This window comes from Macaca nemestrina, chromosome 1 (genome assembly GCF_043159975.1).
Source record: "Macaca nemestrina isolate mMacNem1 chromosome 1, mMacNem.hap1, whole genome shotgun sequence".
Classification (NCBI taxonomy): domain Eukaryota; kingdom Metazoa; phylum Chordata; class Mammalia; order Primates; family Cercopithecidae; genus Macaca; species Macaca nemestrina.
In genome coordinates, this window is record NC_092125.1 from 230,973,018 (window position 1) to 230,991,014 (window position 17,997).

At 58.6% G+C, this 17,997-nt stretch overlaps 1 protein-coding gene across 6 annotated transcripts in view; it reads right to left on the bottom strand.

Annotated features, from left to right (window-relative positions):
- Positions 1-17,997, bottom strand: part of LOC105496680 (PR/SET domain 16) — a 364,998-nt gene that overhangs the window by 286,100 nt on the left and 60,901 nt on the right. The gene's annotated exons all lie outside the window — the stretch shown is intronic.

Below are 17,997 nucleotides of genomic sequence, written 5' to 3' on the forward strand. Positions count from 1 at the left end.
CCCCCCTGCTCTTGCTGGGTTGCAGGGTGCCAGCATCAGCCTCTCAGCCTGCCCCACGGCCTGGAGGAACCTCAGATTCACCTCTGGCTGCCTCCTCTCCTGGCCCAAGCCCCAGGCTAACGGATGAGGACCAAAGAACCCTGAGGGAGGTGGCCTGACTAAGGTCCCCCAGGACGTGGAACGCCTGTTGGACAGGAGCCAAGTCCTGGGTGCCCAGAACCTTGCTTGGGACTGGCGCTCTGTGCGATGCAGGACCGAGATGTGGCTGGGCCTCCCCAAACAGCCCAAGGTCAAGATTTGGGGTCGTATTCTTCACAATGACCATGCAGGGCAATGATGATAGTTTCCAGGAACTGGAGACCCCGTTTCTCAAAGAGAAGACGGCAGAAATAGCCTCAGGGAACGGAGCCCACAGCCAGACATCTCAGCACAGGCGGACCGCACAGATACATGGCCCAGGGCGCCTGGTCGGAGGCCCCAGTCTCCCTGTGGATGTCTGAGCTCTGCCTGAGGATGATTTGCCCATGAAAGGCACAGGGCAGCAAACAGGCCCGGGTGCACCCACATCACACACCCCAGACCCCAAGGCTTTCTTTTCCTTCTAAGTCCAGAATTATCCAGCACTGATGATGCTTACTCACATCCCAACTTAGAAGTGAATACACACCTGTGCACACACACCCCACATTGAGCACACACACGTGCATGCGCACACACCTCACACCAAGCACACACGTGCACACACACCCCATTGAGCACACATGCGTGCACACACCACACACATCCCCCACACTGAGCACACACACGTGCACACACACACACACCATATCGAGCACACACACGTGCACACACACACACCCCACACCAAGCACACACACGTGCACACACACACACCCCACACCAAGCACACACACGTGCACACACACATCCACCATATCGAGCACACACACGTGCACGCACACTCCACACCGAGCACACATGTGCACACACACACATCCACCATATCGAGCACACACACGTGCACACACACCCCACACCAAGCACACACACGTGCACACACACCCCCCAAACCTTTGACAAAGGACGGCAAGGCAGCATGATGGTTTTAAAGCCAATCATTTTTATGAATTACTTCTGGTTGGATTTGTGAACGATTTATACGATTATCCCCATGCACAGTTGTTTATCTTTTTCAAAGAGAGTGAGAGTGTGGCTGTTAGCAGAGAGGCCCCCCCCTCGGATGAAGTCAGCGAACGTTCATTGGTTAGTGGGACCCCGGTTTCCACCCTCTGAGGGGAAGGAGTCGGGGTGGGCGGTGCAGAAGGCAGCAGAATATCCCAAATGTGCAGGGGCCGGAGAGTCCGCAGTGCGGCAGAGCCCTGATGCCCACGTGTGTTGTGGGGTGCGGTGCGTGTCTAAATGTTTTCCTGCTCGGCCAAACCCTCTGTCCTGCAGAAAACAGGTCCCCACTGCGACCCTAACAGGGCTCAGGAGGCCCAATCTCTGTGGTGAGGCGTGTGAGTCCCGAGGTGCTGCTCACACCTTGCGAACTTCTGTGGCCCCAGGGAGCGCCGGGGCCTCTCCAGGATGGCAGCCTGACCCCCGGCTGGGCTGACTGGGCTGCCCACCTGCTGGGGCGATAGGGAGCCAGACCTCACTCAGACAAATTAGATAATTAAATGGACCCCGGCTAGATAAATTGCACTTTCTTAATGAGGTTATTGGGAGCCTCGGTGGGCAGGCATGACCTCACTGTCTGCAGAGCCGACAGCCCAGCCAGAGTGCCTTCTGTAGGGGTGGAGGTGAGAGACGGGGAGCGGGTGGGGTGGGCAGGTGAAGCCCCTCCTGACTGTACAGACCACGCAGGACACACGTCTGCAGGAGACTCATGGTTCTGTTCTGCTGTGGAATTTCACTGCCGCACCACGCGGAGAGGGACCAGAGCCCTGGATGTGGCTGGGTCAGGGGACTCTCGGGAGAAGCCCCCTGAGGTGGCCTGGGAACTTCCCCTGGGGACTGTCCAGTCCAGGCTGCCGTACAAGGGTCCGTTCCTCCGTCCAGGGCTGCAGAGGCAGGGCCGGGGAACACCCAGAAGCACAGTGTCACCTCCTGGCCCTGCAGTGTTAGAGGTCACCGGCCAGTGGGCTCAGGGCCCAGGTCACCAGCGCCAGGCCCCTGAAGAGCCACCATGGCAATGGTTTATGGGCTGACAGGTGCTTTGAGGAATTGACACGGTGCCGCATGCACCCTCCCCATCTGCACGTGGACATTCCTAGATAGCAACCAGGAGCTCAAGCCCGAAGAGAGGTGGGAGTGGTTTCCTGCTGACACCAGGCACACGGCTCCCGGGAAGCCTGGCTGCGTGGCGTGGAAGATCCCCTGCCAGGTCAGCCCCTGTGTGGGACCCACTAGGGTTGGCTGCACAGACATCCAAGTGCACGGACATCTAGGGTGTTTCTTCCAAGATGGGCGGGAAGAGGGGCTGAGGCCGCTACCGGCATTGCTCTCTCAGGTGACTTCACCTGAAGCCACACAGGGGTTCCTGAGGCCCTGGGGGTTCACCAGGAGGTGGGAGGAGGGAGTGAGGACCCCTGGGTTTACCTGACTGCCAGCCCTGCCCTCGCCTGGTGGCTAAGAGCAGGAGGGCCCCCTGACCCAAGGCGATTGAGACATGTGCATATCTCTGCTTTCTGGTCTCAGGGCATTCTTGAGGCCTCCCAATTTAGGGGAAAGAAAGAGCCGTTTACTGGGGGTGACCCCGTGCAGGGCCTGAGCTGGGCGGCTGGGTGCACAGCCCATCTGTAGCCTGAGCAACCGTGCGGAGCCCCCGTGCCTTGGTTTCCTCTCCTGAACATGGGCACACACAGCACCATCTCACAGGGCGCTGTGGGGTCTGCAACTGCCAGGTACAGAGAGCGAGGGCTTTACACAGCTCACGGCCACTTCCTTCCCCACCCACCTCAAGGTCGTCCGCCTCAGAGTGGAGCTGGGAAGGCGGAGGCTGGGTCAGCCCTGGACACCTGGACACGCCCTGCCTGGGACCTGGCCAAGTGGGAATGACCCTGACCATTTGGAGGGAACTGTGGGATCTGTGAGTCAGGGACTGTCAGCCCCTCTCTGCAGACAGGGCAGATGGGATGGAGAGGAGCCTTTCCCAAAGCCACACAGGCCTGTCTGCATCCAACCTGAGGGACAGCCAGCACCTGTTTCCCTCCCAGGGACTCAGGTTACCCATGGACCTGGGCTGGGTCCCCGTGGGGCTGGGCCCCCATCCAGGGCAGTAATGGTGCCCACAGGCTCAGAGCCTTCCTCAGGGCAGTGGTGGCCGGGGCTGATCACGAGTTCTCCCTCCCATAGTGCTGGGCCCAGGTGGCAGATGGGTCCCTACGCCCTGGGCTGGGGTCTGCAGAGGCCTGCCACTGGAGGCGGCCAGAGAGGAAATCCAAGAAATGAAGTGGGCGGCAAGAGGCCCAGTGGCCACGCAGCTGTCTTCACAGGCATCAGAGAGGATCCTTTCGCATCTTTCCCCCTGACCTCAAATGTGCCTGTGCAGCCTTCACTATGACCGACACATGGACGAGATGCCCCAGGAACCCCAAGCTCCCCAGTCCCTCCCCCTCCGTCCACAGACAGGGCCTCGGCTCCCCAGTCCCTCCTCCTCCTCCGTCCACAGACAGGGCCTCGGCTCCCCAGTCCCTCCTCCTCCTCCGTCCACAGACAGGGCCTCGGCTCCCCAGTCCCTCCTCCTCCTCCGTCCACAGACAGGGCCTCGGCTCCCCTGTCCCTCCTCCCCCATCCACAGACAGGGCCTCGGCTCCCCTGTCCCTCCCCCTCCGTCCACAGACAGGGCCTCGGCTCCCCAGTCCCTCCCCCTCCGTCCACAGACAGGGCCTCGGCTCCCCAGTCCCTCCTCCCCCGTCCATAGACAGGGCCTCGGCTCCCCAGTCCCTCCTCCCCGTCCACAGACAGGGCCTCGGCTCCCCAGTCCCTCATCCCTCCCCCATCCACAGACAGGGTCTCGGCTCCCCAGTCCCTCCCCCTCCGTCCACAGACAGGGCCTCGGCTCCCCAGTCCCTCCTCCCCCTCCGTCCACAGACAGGGCCTCGGCTCCCCAATCCCTCCCCCTCCTCCCCCGTCCACAGACAGGGCCTTGGCTCCCCAGTCCCTCCTCCCCCGTCCACAGACAGGGCCTCGGCTCCCCAGTCCCTCCTCCCCGTCCACAGACAGGGCCTCGGCTCCCCAGTCCCTCCTCCCTCCCCCATCCACAGACAGGGCCTCGGCTCCCCAGTCCCTCCCCCTCCGTCCACAGACAGGGTCTCGGCTCCCCAGTCCCTCCTCCCCCTCCATCCACAGACAGGGCCTCGGCTCCCTAGTCCCTCCTCCCTCCCCCATCCACAGACAGGGCCTCGGCTCCCCAGTCCCTCCCCCTCCTCCCCCGTCCACAGACAGGGCCTCGGCTCCCCTGTCCCTCCCCCTCCGTCCACAGACAGGGCCTCGGCTCCCCAGTCCCTCCCCCTCCGTCCACAGACAGGGCCTCGGCTCCCCAGTCCCTCCCCCTCCATCCACAGACAGGGCCTCGGCTCCCCAGTCCCTCCCACTCCGTCCACAGACAGGGCCTCGGCTCCCCAGTCCCTCCCCCTCCGTCCACAGACAGGGCCTCGGCTCTCCAGGGGCTGCAGACCAGAAGTGTGTGACACATGACTACCATCTGGGCCTCACTATTTAGAAAAAAAGAATAGGCCAGGTGCGGTGACTCAAGCCTGTGATCCCAGCACTTTGGGAGGCCGAGGCGGGAGGATCACCTGAGGTCAGGAGTTCGGGACTGGCCTGACCAACATGATGAAACCCTGTCTCTACTAAAAATACAAAAATTAGCCGGGCGTGGTGGTGCACACCTGTAATCCCAGCTACTCAGGAGGCTGAGGCAGGAGAATCCTTGAACCCACGGGGCAGACTGCAGTGAGCAGAGATAATGCCACTGCACTCCAGCCTGGGTGACAGAGCAAGACTCCGTCTCAAATAATAATAATAATTTTAATAAAGAGTTTCAAAGGTCATTTGCTTTGCTAAGAAGAAAGAGAGAAAGAAGTGGAGAGAGGAGCTGAACCCAGCTCAAGTTGGGGAGGCCACCTGCTGGGACTGGGGCGAGGGGCTGCTGCTTGGAGCCCTGCTGCCTGAGGGTCCTGCTATCCTGAGTCCTGACACCCGACAAAGTCCTCAGCCCGGACCCATGTCCACACTGCCCAGCACGGTTCCACACACCCAGGGGTCCCTGTGTCTCAGCCAGCAAAAACCAGAGCCCGGAACACTAGGCCCCCGAGGGGCTGCAAACCAGTAACTCCTCCCTGCCCAGCATCGCCGTTGCCACACGGTCTCCCTTCTTACTTTCATTTTAAATGACAGGCAACTGAAAAGACAGAGCTTGGGCTTCCACGGGTGCCCGCGGGTGCGAATTCTCCAGCCCCCATGTGATCTCATCAGCAACACAGCCCGGATCCTGCATCCCAGCAAACATGTCGGATTCCCTCATGGAAAAGCTGCAGCTGAGAGACCAGCGTCCCACCTGAGGGCCCCGGCTTGGGGGGGACAGGTGATGTGGTGGCAACTTAGGGTCCGGTCAGCCGTGCAGGTCCCTTGCCCGGGCTACCCTCTGCAGCCTGTAACACCAGGGCCCCGGCAAAGGCCATCCATCAATTTCCCCTCCTGGACCCCTTTGCCCCTTCCAGACACCTCCCCTCACAGCTTGGCGGGCAGGGAATTCTGTAAACGTCTGGGCCTCCAGTATATACGGTCCACATCCAGGTAATTACCCACTCTCGGGGGAGCACGAGGCTTGGAAATCCCAGATGCACCGTTGGCTGTGCGCACCCCGGGGCCTGCACACTGGGAACACACACGGCAGTGGCAGGCTGTCTTCCCTGAAGCCTGGGATGCTGCTCGGCGCCTTTGGATGTCACAGCAGGTGGGGAAGATCCCCCGTGCTTTTGTGCATCCCTTATGACGGCGACTGCCCTGAGACCGAGGAGCAATGCCAAAAGGTCAACCAAGGCTTCGACGGAGCAGCCGAGGACCACGCTGTCGGGCCACGTGCAGGAGGGCCCAGCTCAGGTCTCCGGCGGGAGCCAGGGAGGGCCAGTCCCCACCCCACCCCCGGGACAGGGCTCCCCGTGTTCAGCCAGGCTGCTGGTTGTTAGCACGGCCAGATGTTTTCACTCCATTTTGCAAATCTGCTCCAGGTCTAAGACATCGCTGTTTGTTCTAGAAATCAAAAGGTCTTGGCTGGCTGTGAAAGACGCTTGACTGACAGCGGCCCCCAGCCCTAGCCCGAACCTCTTCCTGGAGGACCAGACCCCGGAAATGGCCCCGGACTGGGGGGAGCGGGTGGAGGCTGGAGCAGCTCCGTTTCTCACGAGCTTGGTTTTCAGAAGTGCTCCCAGCTCCTGCAGCGCGGACGGGTGTGCGTGGCACAGGCCAGAGTGTGACTCCGTGGCTGATGAATGCAGCGTGGCCCCACGTTTTCAGAAATGCCGTGCACCATGAGTGTCCTCGTCCCAGGCAGGCCTGAGGGCCAGAAAGGTAAAACCACCTCCCGTGCATGGCACATGCTTCCGCGCAGAACGGGTCAGGTGGCGTCTTCTCTTGGGGTCCACCCGACCGACTGAAGGCTGCCCCCACCCCAACTCAGACAGTGAGAATGTGTCAGTGCTTCCAGAAAGTTCTGAATTTGTCCCACCTTCTCTGTCTATGTCTGTTTCCCCTCTCTGCTTCAAATATCAAGACTAGCAAAGCACAACAGAAGAAGGCCGTTTGTTTCCACAAAATTTATCATCTCCTTAACGGGCCGCTTTGGCCACGTCTGATTAACGCCACCACGTCGGGGTCCGCCCTGGGCTTTCTGACTCTCATCCTCGCAGGTGGGGCAGCCCTGGAGAGTCCGGGCAGAGGCCAGGCCAGGCTTTGATATCTCACTGATAACGTATTGTACAATTAGATCAATTTGACAATTTCCATTATGGCTGATAAAATATTTATTGAGCCTTGGAGATGATGTCTGATCTCTGCCCCATTTGTTCTGCTAATGGGGGGAGACCAAGGAGGCTGCAGACAGCGCTCAAGCCGGCTCCCCCGTCCCTCCTCCCCATTAGGTTTGCAAATTGCAGGCACCAGTCATAAATTACCGCCCAGCCCAGCGAGATTGATGCCGAGCTGACAGGGCAGGTAGGTGACTTGTGATGACATTGTTTCATAGAAGCATTAATCACGGCAGAAAGAGAAAATACCCTCAAATTGGCCCATAAGTCTAAATATCAGGGATGAGAAGCGGGCGGACGGAGGATGGTTTTACCGAGAGCTGGAAATTGGGGAATGAAAAACATTTTCTATTATTTAACAAATCATCTTAATAATGTCCAGTGTTTTCCCCCAGAGTTCTGGGAGCCAAGGGAGCAAGGACCGACCTTGCCTGTGCCCTCTTGCCGTTGGTGATGTTGATGAAACCTGGGGAGAGGGGGCCGCCTCTGGCTTTGGGTTTCCATGCTGGGGGAAAGGGATCCGTATCGGGAGTAAAAGCCGTGTCATGCCCCCTGCTCCGACCGCCTGCTTCTCCAGGGGCACCCGCACCAGCTCCGGCTTTCCTTCTGCGGGATCAATGTGGATGACGGTTTTGCCGAGGGAAGCCCATCCATCGTACCGTGGAACGCAGGATGCGGAAACGGAGGCGGGGCCCCTCATGGGCTGTGGGGGTCTGGGATGCAGAGATCCCCTCTGGCTGTGGCCCCACCCTCACACCTGGGAGGCCAGGCAGCCCATGCACCCCCATACGCCTTCTAGGAGCTGCCGGGCGGCGACGCTGTCTCGGTTTTTACAGCCCTGAGCTCAGCTCTGCGGGTAAAATATCACTGCAAAAGATAAATAGCCCTTAATGAATTGCCCCTGAGTTAGAGAGCCAACGTGGTTTTAATGGCAAATGAAAAATAAACACATCAATGAGGGAGTGGAAACCATGGTCGGGGCCGGTTCTCTGCAGAGACAGGCGAGGGGTGGGGGTCAGAGAACCTGGGCTCTTCACCTGCCCCTTCTTGGAGGCAAATACCTCGCAGCCCCGTCAAGGCCTCCGCGCTCATCTTGAGTTGGGGGCCCTATGTGAGACCCCAGTAGCCACATCTCGGCTCAGAAGGCTACAGTGCAGAGTAATTAAATCAAATTGATGCTGTCCCTGGGCTGAGGCCACCCTTGATTTAAGGCCAGAAAGGGAAGCAATTACATTTAATAAAAACCAGGTTCCTAAACAAAAATTCGTGGCAACGGCCATCCGGGGGCCGCATCCGCCTGAGGAGCAGGGACCACTTCGGGTGCTGCCGATGCTGGATTGAAAGTGAAAGAAATGATCGCCTCCCAAAGCCGCTTTTCCAACATGCTGCTTTAAAATGCCAGTCTCGCTCGTGACTTTGTCAAAATCCAGAGCCCGCGGTCCATTCGCCGAGGGAGATGCATCGCCGGGGCTGACTGCAGGAACTCCAAGCTGCCATGCTTGTCTGGCAGGCATAATTAAGAGTGGGCTGTCAGGGCTCAAGGTCACGGCGCACGGCCCCCAGCCAGAGCCCGGCGAGGGGATGGCTCTGAACCCGGGGGGAGGAAAAGAGGTGGCTGGGTGTCTTAGGACCGTCTTTCACCTACCGCCACCCCCACCAAACCACTCTCGGCCCGGAGCTCCTTCCCTTTGACGGGAGCGGCTCCCTTTCCTGCTAACAGGACAGGGGTCAGGTGCACGGGTTTCCGAGGTGACGTTCTCCGGGCCAGCAGGCCGCAGCTCTCACAAAGTTCTCTGCACAGAGATGAGAAAAAAAATCACAGCCCGGGCCTGGAGAACAGGAACCACGGCAACCCACAGATATTGTAACAATGCTTGGCATTATTTGCGATGGCATTCATGGTGACAGAGAGTGGGCAGTGCCCGAGCACCCCCAGACGAGGCACTGCTGGGCTGAGCTCCTGGGTCTGCAGCCCCCGAGCGACCCCGCCCCTGCCAGCAGCTCTGTCCCATTTGATCTCCCGCGGGACCCACAAGAGCAAGTTGCCTGTTATCAATCCGGGGCCAAGGGGCATGTGATTCACTATTAGTCCTCAGTCTCTGCACCCCAGGGTCCCAAAGGGCAGCTGCAGCCCTGCTCTTTCCACGGGTCCCATCCACATGGCTCAGCTCCAGGAAGAAGGAAGGAAGGCACGGTGTCAGCCAGAGAGCAGAAGAATTTCTCTGTGCCGTGTTCCAACACTCCCAGTTCCACAGAGGGGAGGCCCGGTGGCACCAAGGGGAACTAAAACATGGGTCCCCGCCTCCCCGATGCAGCTACTGTCCCCTCTGAAACGAGAACCTGCAAACTCAAAATGTGTCTGTGTTTAGATTGATCAACAAGGGTAAGTCATGGAGACCAAATGGATCCCTGCAGACCTGGCCCCGAGCCCCCACTGAAGCCGCTCCCCAGAACAGAAGTCCCATTATCTTATCCCAAAGGTCAAAGTTGAACGCCCACAGCACACAGGAAAACTGGCCAAGGGGGAGGTGAGAGGCCAGCGCAAGGAACGGCCTCATCCTGCCTCCCTCTTACTGATGTATCCAGAAAACAGCAACACACTCGGCCCATCGCAAGATGGCAGCTGCGCCAAGCCCAGGGAAAGCCGGCTCTGTGCCAGCATGCAGGGTACCTGGCTCCCTCCACGGCCCCCTCCTCACACGATGATCAATGTGACCCTGAACACGGCGGGAATACCTGAGTGTTGGCACCCGCTGGTCTGAGCGAGAAAACTTTCTGGAGCCCTGTCTTGCCCCACTCCCAAGGTGCTGGCACCATATTCAGAAAGGAAGGGGCTCTGACAAGATGGCAGGCTCCCTCGGTTGCCTTCCAGCCAAACTTTGCCCACCTCTCCCAAACACTTCCAAGTACCAGGTGAGGGCAGGTGTGTCACTGGCAGTGGGAGGCGAGTGTGCCACCCTGGCGTGAAGACTTCACCCATAAGCACAGGAAAGTGAAACCTCAGAGACTGGACGCAGACCCCAATGCTGGCTGTGGGGGCACAGCCGTTACACCATAGGGGGCGCAGGGTTGCCCGGGGACAGCCCAGATGCCTCCCAGCTGGCGGGCTCCCCGAGTCTCAGCTTTTGTATTTACTGGATGGGTGCTGCCTTCAGCTCTCTTAGCAGTGGATGCAAAAAGGCTTGTGTCAACCATTGTTGAACTTGAAGCAGATCCTTTCCTTTCTGCACAAAGCCATACCCAGTGGTTGCGCTAGGAGGGATGCGGCCTCTCCCCAGGATTACAGGAGGGGGACAGAGGGAAACGGTGAGGGAAGCAGGAAGTTCTCTGGAAGAGGGCTGGGGTCCCCCTGCTTTTTTTCCCCAAGAATGACAAGTTGGGCTTGCCAGGCTGGAGCCCTTCACTGGGGGAGTTTACAGGGAATTCCAACTCCCAGTAGGACTCCCCTGCCTGGCCAGCTCTGCACATAGCCCCTTGGCCCAGGGGAAGACCCTCCAGCCACAGTCCAAGGACTACCGGCCTCAAATGCATCCTGGGACATTTAGCACAAATGGGTGCCTGGCCCTGGAAACTGGCAAGCGTCGGCAAGGGAGGACGGCGGGGCCTGGCTCATGAGGTCAGGGACTTCCGGACAAGCGAGGTCCCAGCCGCAGGTGCTGCGGCCCCTCCAGCTTGCACTGCCTCCTGTGCAGAAGGATTAGAAAGGCACTCTGCGAAAAGCAGGCATTCTGCTCCACTGTCAGGAATATTTCATCAACACGCTGGTAGGCAACCTGACTCCCGCCTTCGTGGGACGGGGTTTGCCCGCAGAGGAGGAAGCCTGCAGTGCTGCTTCTGGGAGCCACCACCCTCCTCCATCCACACGAAGCCACCTCCTCCAGGGGGTCCTCCTGGATGGCCCTTCAGGACCTTGCCACTTCCAATCTGACCCCCAGTGTCTCCCCTGCAGCCGACCCCGAGTATCCAGGGAGGGGTGCTGCTGCTGGAATGTTCTGGAACCATAGGAAGAAACATGCAAAGGATGTCGAGTCCCCTGGCAGCCACCACTGTCCCCAGCCTCTCTCACACACACATGATGAGGCTTTGCAGGAAGGAGGGAGACGCCACATTCCTTGCTCCGAGTGACAGGCTTGTGTCTAAATCTGTACCGTGTGACCCACCTCACATGCCTGCACCCGGGCCGGCGGCAGCCAGGTCAGCGTGGGGAGAACTCGTTGTCCAGGCTGCTGGTGCAGGAATGGCCCTGCCCTTGGTCTCCAGAAGCCTGGGCTGAGGAGGGGATGCCGGAGCAGCCAGGGTCACCCTGTTCTGGTGGGAGTGGCTCCAGGCTAGGCCTGGACTCCCGTCCCCTGCACCGTGTCTCTGACTCAGTTTCCTCACCTGTGAAATGGGATGACTCCTTCCGAGGCCCTCCCCCCCACCCCACCTCTCTGGTGATGGGACCCTGGGGGTGAGAACCCCAGGGCCAAGCCCTCTCCCTGCACCAGCCCCTCCCCAGCCCGGAGCCAGTGGCAGCAGGAGAAGCGTCCACTGTTTATACCTCCAAGTTCCAGCGGGCATCTTGGCCAGTGGGGGCCGTAAACCAGGTCAGTTCCCAGCATCCTGGACCCCCAGGTGACCCAGTCACCCAGCATGGGACGAGATGAAATATTGATTACGGCTGTCAGGAGGAGGGGTTTGTATGGAGTGGGGGGTGCCTGCAGCCATCAGAGAGCAAAGTGTGTGTTTACCAGGAGGGGAGAAGCAGGGGGCGGTGGGGCCAGGAGATGCCTGATAAGCCCACTCCTCTGTCGACACCCAGCAGCCAGAGCTGAGGGCAAGAGAAATGTCCTGTCCTTTGTGGTCCCAGAAAGCAAGGGAGGCCCCACTCCCTTAGAGTCCTCGGAGCTGGCCTAGAGCCCCTGTGGACCCAGGGACTTGGGGGATCATTCCACCCCTAAACTAGAAACTGGCTTCTCGCCACTGTGTAATTCAGGAAAAGTGACACTGAGACACAGGAAGGCCTGGAGAGCGTCAGGCCCGGTCCCAGCCCCAGTTCAGGCACTCTAAGGCGGGGACTGTCGGTCCGTCTTTCTGGGCCTCCACTGCCTTGTCTGTAAAATGGACGATACCAGAGCTGCCCCAGACAGCGGGTCTGAGGACTCAGTGCCCGGCGTGCCCTGCCGAGACCCCGGAGCATCGTGCAGGGCTGGCCAGCTGGGAAGTGCGGGCTGGGCACGTTCCACTTTAGCTGTGCTGCAGCCCCAGGCCCCCAACTCCGTCAGCAGGGCGGCATCGCCCCTGGAATGAAGGCCCTAAGCCGGTGGTTCCATAGCGAGGCTGCCCGAGACCCCCTTTCTTCCCAGGGGCGGTTCCTAGGCTGCCGGAGGAGTGTTCTACCCCCAGCCCCGCCCTGGCCTGGTGTCCTGTGGCTCCTGGACAAAGCCAGCCAAACAATCTCCTCACACCTGGACTCTGCTTTCAACTGCTGGAAAAACAAAGGGAGACACCCAGGCTCTCCCCAGCTGGGCGCCCGGGCCACCAAGAGGCCCCAGCCCCGCTCTGCAGCCCCAGGCTCTGTGGGCCGGGGCAACAAGGAGCATCGAAGAGGAGTCTCGGGGGGGGGGCACAGGGAGACCTGGCCCAGGGAGCCACGGGGAAGAGACGAACGGTCTGGGGACGGCTGGGGTCCAGCTCCAAGGAGGTTTGTCCTAAACAATGTGAATACCTGTTTCTCGGGGTAACCCGACCCTATAATTACGCCTAAGCCCCAGCAGGGTGTGCGGGACCCACAATGCCAGTGCCTGGAAGCTGGGTGAGGAGACCCTTCAATTGTCATTGCCAGGGCTGCCGCATCAGGTGGGCTCGGGTTACCCAGGCTCACAGCTGGTGTGTCACCTGCCTGCCACAGAGCGGGAGGGCTCGGTCAGGCCAGGACACAGAACCAGCGCTCGCCTGCAGCCACTGCTGGCCTTGGCAGCAGCCGCTGAGAGCTCCTGGCACGTTGAATTCACTGCGAAACCCCTTCCCAGGACGCCCGGAGCTCATTGTTTAACTCAGATAAGAAATGTGGGCTCTTGTGTTTTCTTTTCTTGAGAAAATGTCGGGCCCGCGGTCGGTGTCTGCAAGGCAGGAAGAGTTGGGTACGGTGAAGGGCCTCACGCGGCCCACCCTGCCCCCGCTGCAGACCTCCCTGAGGCCCCCCACCCTGCCCATGGGGCCACCATAGCCAGTCCACCCCAAAGCCAGGGGCGGTGGTGGAGCCTGGGGCCGACTGGGCTGACTCAGATTTGCTGGTGCGGACCAGGCTGGACTCTTGGAGCTGCCTTGCTGTTTCCTGGGGTGCTACTCAGCCCCCCAAAATAAAAAGCGAGCTCCCGAGGAAAGTGCCCTTCCTTCCAGGAGCCCCTGACCCGGGGGCGGCAGCACGCGGACCAGGAGGGCCTCCCAGGCCTGGCCTGCGGGTGGCCGGCAGCTCCCCTACCAGGCCAGCAGCTCGGCCGTCTAATCCCCGGCTAATACCCGGCCCGATCCCCTCGCCGGGCTCTCGGGAGGTGGGTTCCTGGGTGTCCCACGCGGGCTCGGGTGGTTCAGCCCCTCTGCCAAACAAAAGGCCGCCTGTTTCCCGCCTCTGCCTCATCCAGGCTTAAGGACATTTTTGTCATTTTTGACCAGCTAATGTCTTGAAAAAGAAAAATAAGTTGTCTAATCGCTTTAAGTTTAATCTTCACTTTTTTTGAACACTCTAGGTGCCGATGTTGACTTTCCTGGACCAATTAGGTCAAGGTCCTTCGGGCCGCTGTGGTTGACTCCGGAGGTTTTCACGGTTTTTTCCTATTTCCCCTTCCAGGGGAGGCGGGCTCCACGCGCCCTGAGTTGGTCTAAGCAGGACGGGGCTTCCCAGGAGTGTGCAAGGGCGCGGGTTCTGATGCCAGAGGCTGTGCGGGAGGGGAGGGGAGGAGGGGGGGATGGGCATGAGCGTGGCCCCTCAGCCCTGACTTTGGGGGCATCTTCCTGACTTTGAGGGCATCGGCCCCCGCCCAGCCTATGCCCGTGCTGTGCTTGCTGTCCCACTGCCCGTCCCCAGGCCTGCGTCTCCTCTGCTGTCCACGTCCTCTCTTCAAGAATCAAGCTGGGCACCATGTTCCAGGGAAGCTCCGAGCCTCCGCCGAACGGCTCTCTGGCCTCCTCCACACTCTCCCCGCGCTGTGGGAGCCTCTGTGTGGAGGCTCCCCCTTCCCGCCGGACAACGACGCTGGGAGGTGCCGATCTCCAAGGTCCCAGCAGGAGCCCAGGGGCAGTCTTGAGCCCAGGCCTCCCGTTCCCGACACAGCTGGACGGTCCTGAACCCAGGTCTCCCACTCGTGACCCAGCTGGATGCGCTCCCTGAACTAAAATTTTTTCCCCAGTGCTTTGCAGTCTTGGGGGAGGAAAGTAAAACTCTAGCCTTCTTCTTACACGTGTGTGCTTTGGGCCTGCTCTCAGACGGCCCTGTGTTTGTTTTGAACAAGGCGAGGTCCAACTTCCTGGAGGCCGATCATTTCTCCAGGGGGAAGGGAGGGACTAACTTATGTCAAGTAATTGTGCACAAATTCCCCCAGCGAAGAGCCCCCTGCCTCCACACCCTTGGCGCCCAGCAGGCAGCACTGGGAGCTTCACGGGGCTTTCTCCCTCACATGAAGGAGAGATGGGGGAGCTGGTTCTGGCCCAGTCTTGCCAGCCCTCGCTGAACCATTTCAGAGAGAGCCGTTAACCTCTGCAAATGGCGTGGACAACTTCCACGTGGCTTTCTGTAGAAATCAGATGGGGCTTCACGCAATGGCACGGCCCCTGTCAAGATGGATCTTGGTAAGCAGGAGGGAAGGTCTCTGGGCATCGTTTCCGTTGGGGGCAGCCGACTGGGGAGCAGTTCTAGACAGACCTCGCCCCCTTCTCACCATCGTGCGGGACAGACAAGAGCCTGGGTGTCATCTCCAGGTGGTTCCAGGGCTGTGGCTTCGAAAGGCCAAGCCCCACCGCTCTGTCCTCTGCTGAGAAGATCCCCTCTGAAAATAGACTTACAGGAGCCTCCCCCAGGCCCACAGCCCCGAGGTGCCTCCCTTGCTCTGGGAGAGTCTGACGTGGTTTGCAGTGGGAAAAGCAGCCCTTAGATTTTCCTGTAGGAGCCTCCAGAAGGGACATGGGCAGAGACCTCCCTGGTCTTCCTACAGCTCCTGCCCTGGAACCTGAGTCTCCTGGGCATCTGACCAGCTGTACTCCACCACCAGAAGCCAGGTGCCACCGTCCTTCGGGCTTTGTCTTGGAGAGTGTGGGGCTGGTGTAGACCACTCACGTCTGGCGGTGACCACTACCCAGTCAGAGGCACGGAAAGTGCACCTGCTGCAGGGATGCTGTTTGAACTTCTTCGAAACGTGGTGCAGTGTTTCCTGAAGACATTTACCTCCATGGCAGTTAAATACAGTACAGTGTCAATTACAGGTCCATCTTCTGTAAGTCTGGGACAGAGTCACAGTATCTGTGTTTGCATGAGGCTGGGGTTCCGGGTGAGTGGACCGGCTCCATGGCCCTGCCCAGCCACCCTGACGGGGGCTTTTTATCTAACCCTGCCCCACCCAGTCCCCGGGGAATTCCTAATCAGATGTGTTCAAAAACTGCTGAACCAAATAAGGTTCACTTCACTTCCAACATAATTTCTCTTTTAAATGACTCATCTACTCTCTCTTAGGAGGCAGAGGTGTTGACTTGTCAGGCAACAGTATGAACAGGGTGGCTCTAGAACATTCTGGACCTCATGGGGGCTCCAGATCTGTCAGAGAGACCCCTCGGTGGGGAGGAAGGAAGGCAATGGGGGGTGGAGGGAAGAGCCATTTGGAGCAGTTGAAGAACTCCCTCTGCAGTCCAGGGACTCAGAGTGAGGAACTGCCCATGGCGAGACAACTCCCTGCAGCCCATCTGCCTGGGCAGCCATGTGTGCCCCTCTAGAAGGTTCTGGAAAGTTCTGGAAGGCTCAGGCCTCCCAAGGGCCCAAGGTAGTGCCCTGACCAGGCCCAGGTCCCCTGTCCCATCTACCCTCTATCCAGCAGGCTCTGCTCCTCTGCCCACCGGACACAGAATCAGTTGGGCAGGGACCACATCCAGGTCCTGACACTTCGTAAACATCATCCAGATAATAATACGCTGAAATGGCAGAGTTTTCCTCTCCGCGGAGCTGCCGTGTAACCCTTCATCCTGGTTCCAAATTTGCCTGCACGGCCCTGAATGCAGACTGCAAACCCCAAACTCAGATAAATACTTCTAAACCTTTAAAAAGTGCCCCTAATGCCCCATTGAGCCCCTGATCGCTCATTTCCCAGCTATGTAATTAGCACATAAAGAACCCTCTCCTCTGAATTAAATGGCAGTAATTGGGTTTTTAAAAAAACTAATTTAAATCCTAAACCCTTTGAAAAAAAATTGTCATTGTTTACATATTAAACGGACTAGCATTTTAAGTATTATGGGGCTCATTTAACAGGCTTATCTAGGACATAGGCCCAGGAGGGAGGAGGAGGAAGGCACAGTGGAGGGGAGGAGGGCGGGTCCCAGGAAAGCTGCCGGGAGACCCCAGGGCGGCATCACTACAGGAGGCCACGGCCTCCCCTGTGAGGTTTGCGGGACCTGGAGCTACAGCAGCACCCAGCGGCCTGCACCATCACCTGCGGCCTCAAATGGGGGTGCCCCAGCTTATCACCATGCAGCACACAGACCAGAGCGAGGCCAACCCTTGCTTTTCTAATGGCATGGAAATTTTGCTCACGGTTGCTAGAACTGTCTCATTATTTTCATTTTTTTTCCTGCAGTAGAGGTATTAAAGAAGTATAAGAGTTTTAATTATTTCCATTTGATTTTTTTTAACTTTCTGGCTAAAAAATCCTTTGAAGTAAAACCCAGCGAGAAACAGGTCGCAGCTCTGTAAACGGAACTACAAAATGTGAACTAAAGCCATTTTGTTAGGAACCCTGAGAAATGGACAGCCGCCTCACATTCCTTCATAGGAAGAACTAAGGATTATAAAGCGTCCGGTCCCCCTAACTCAAATACAGAAACATAACAATTTTACAAAATAAACCTCTTTCTAACTTCAAGAAAATGGCTCCAAAGTCTTTCTCAAAGGCAAAATAAATACACAAAACTGGACAATGACGAGAAATGTCTGAGAGAGAGAGGGAGTCTTGCTTTTCTGTGAGTTTAAGTATTTGACATGGATCACGAGGATGATGAAAACAACGAAAACAACCAAACACTGTGACTGCGGCACAGCTCGGAGGAAGCCGAGGGCAGAGTCAGCCACACACCATGGCGTGGCCAGAAGATGAGGGCAGGGGCCTCCCTGCAGGACCCGGTTCGAGCGTCCCTCCCACGGTCTGCATGTCAGGATAAACATGGGCGGGTCAGGTTCTCCTCCACCCCACAAACTCAGAAGGTGCTGGAACACACTTAATGTGAATATGGCACAACTTGCAGAAAGAAGCGGCAGCGTTCTAGACTGGAGTGTCGAGCAAGGGCTGGCGGGTCTGACGCTGTGAAACCCGGAACCGTGTGCCGGCAGCAGAAAAGATAAAAAACAACAACAACAACAAAAAACGCCCCCAGCCAAGGAAAAGGGCATGCGGCTCACAGGGAAAAGGGCGACAGTATTTGAGGGAATGGAGGTGACATGCGTCTGTAATGGGCTCTTGGAAATTAAGAAAATGAAGACAAACATCCCCAAAGAGAAGGCGGCAAGTTACAGAAAGCGCAGAGCTGTGCGTGGCGCTCGCGAAGCATCGGCCCTTCCCTGAAATCCCAGCGGTGTGAATTAAAATTGCACTGATGTTTCAGCGAGAAAACCCATAGACAGGGGGCAGCGGTGGGCTCTGGGGCGGGCCCTGGGGACCGCCTCTGGGGCCAACTCGGGTCTCTGCGTGTTTCCAAAGCCCCACAGCCGCAGGAAGGGCCCACCTCTCAG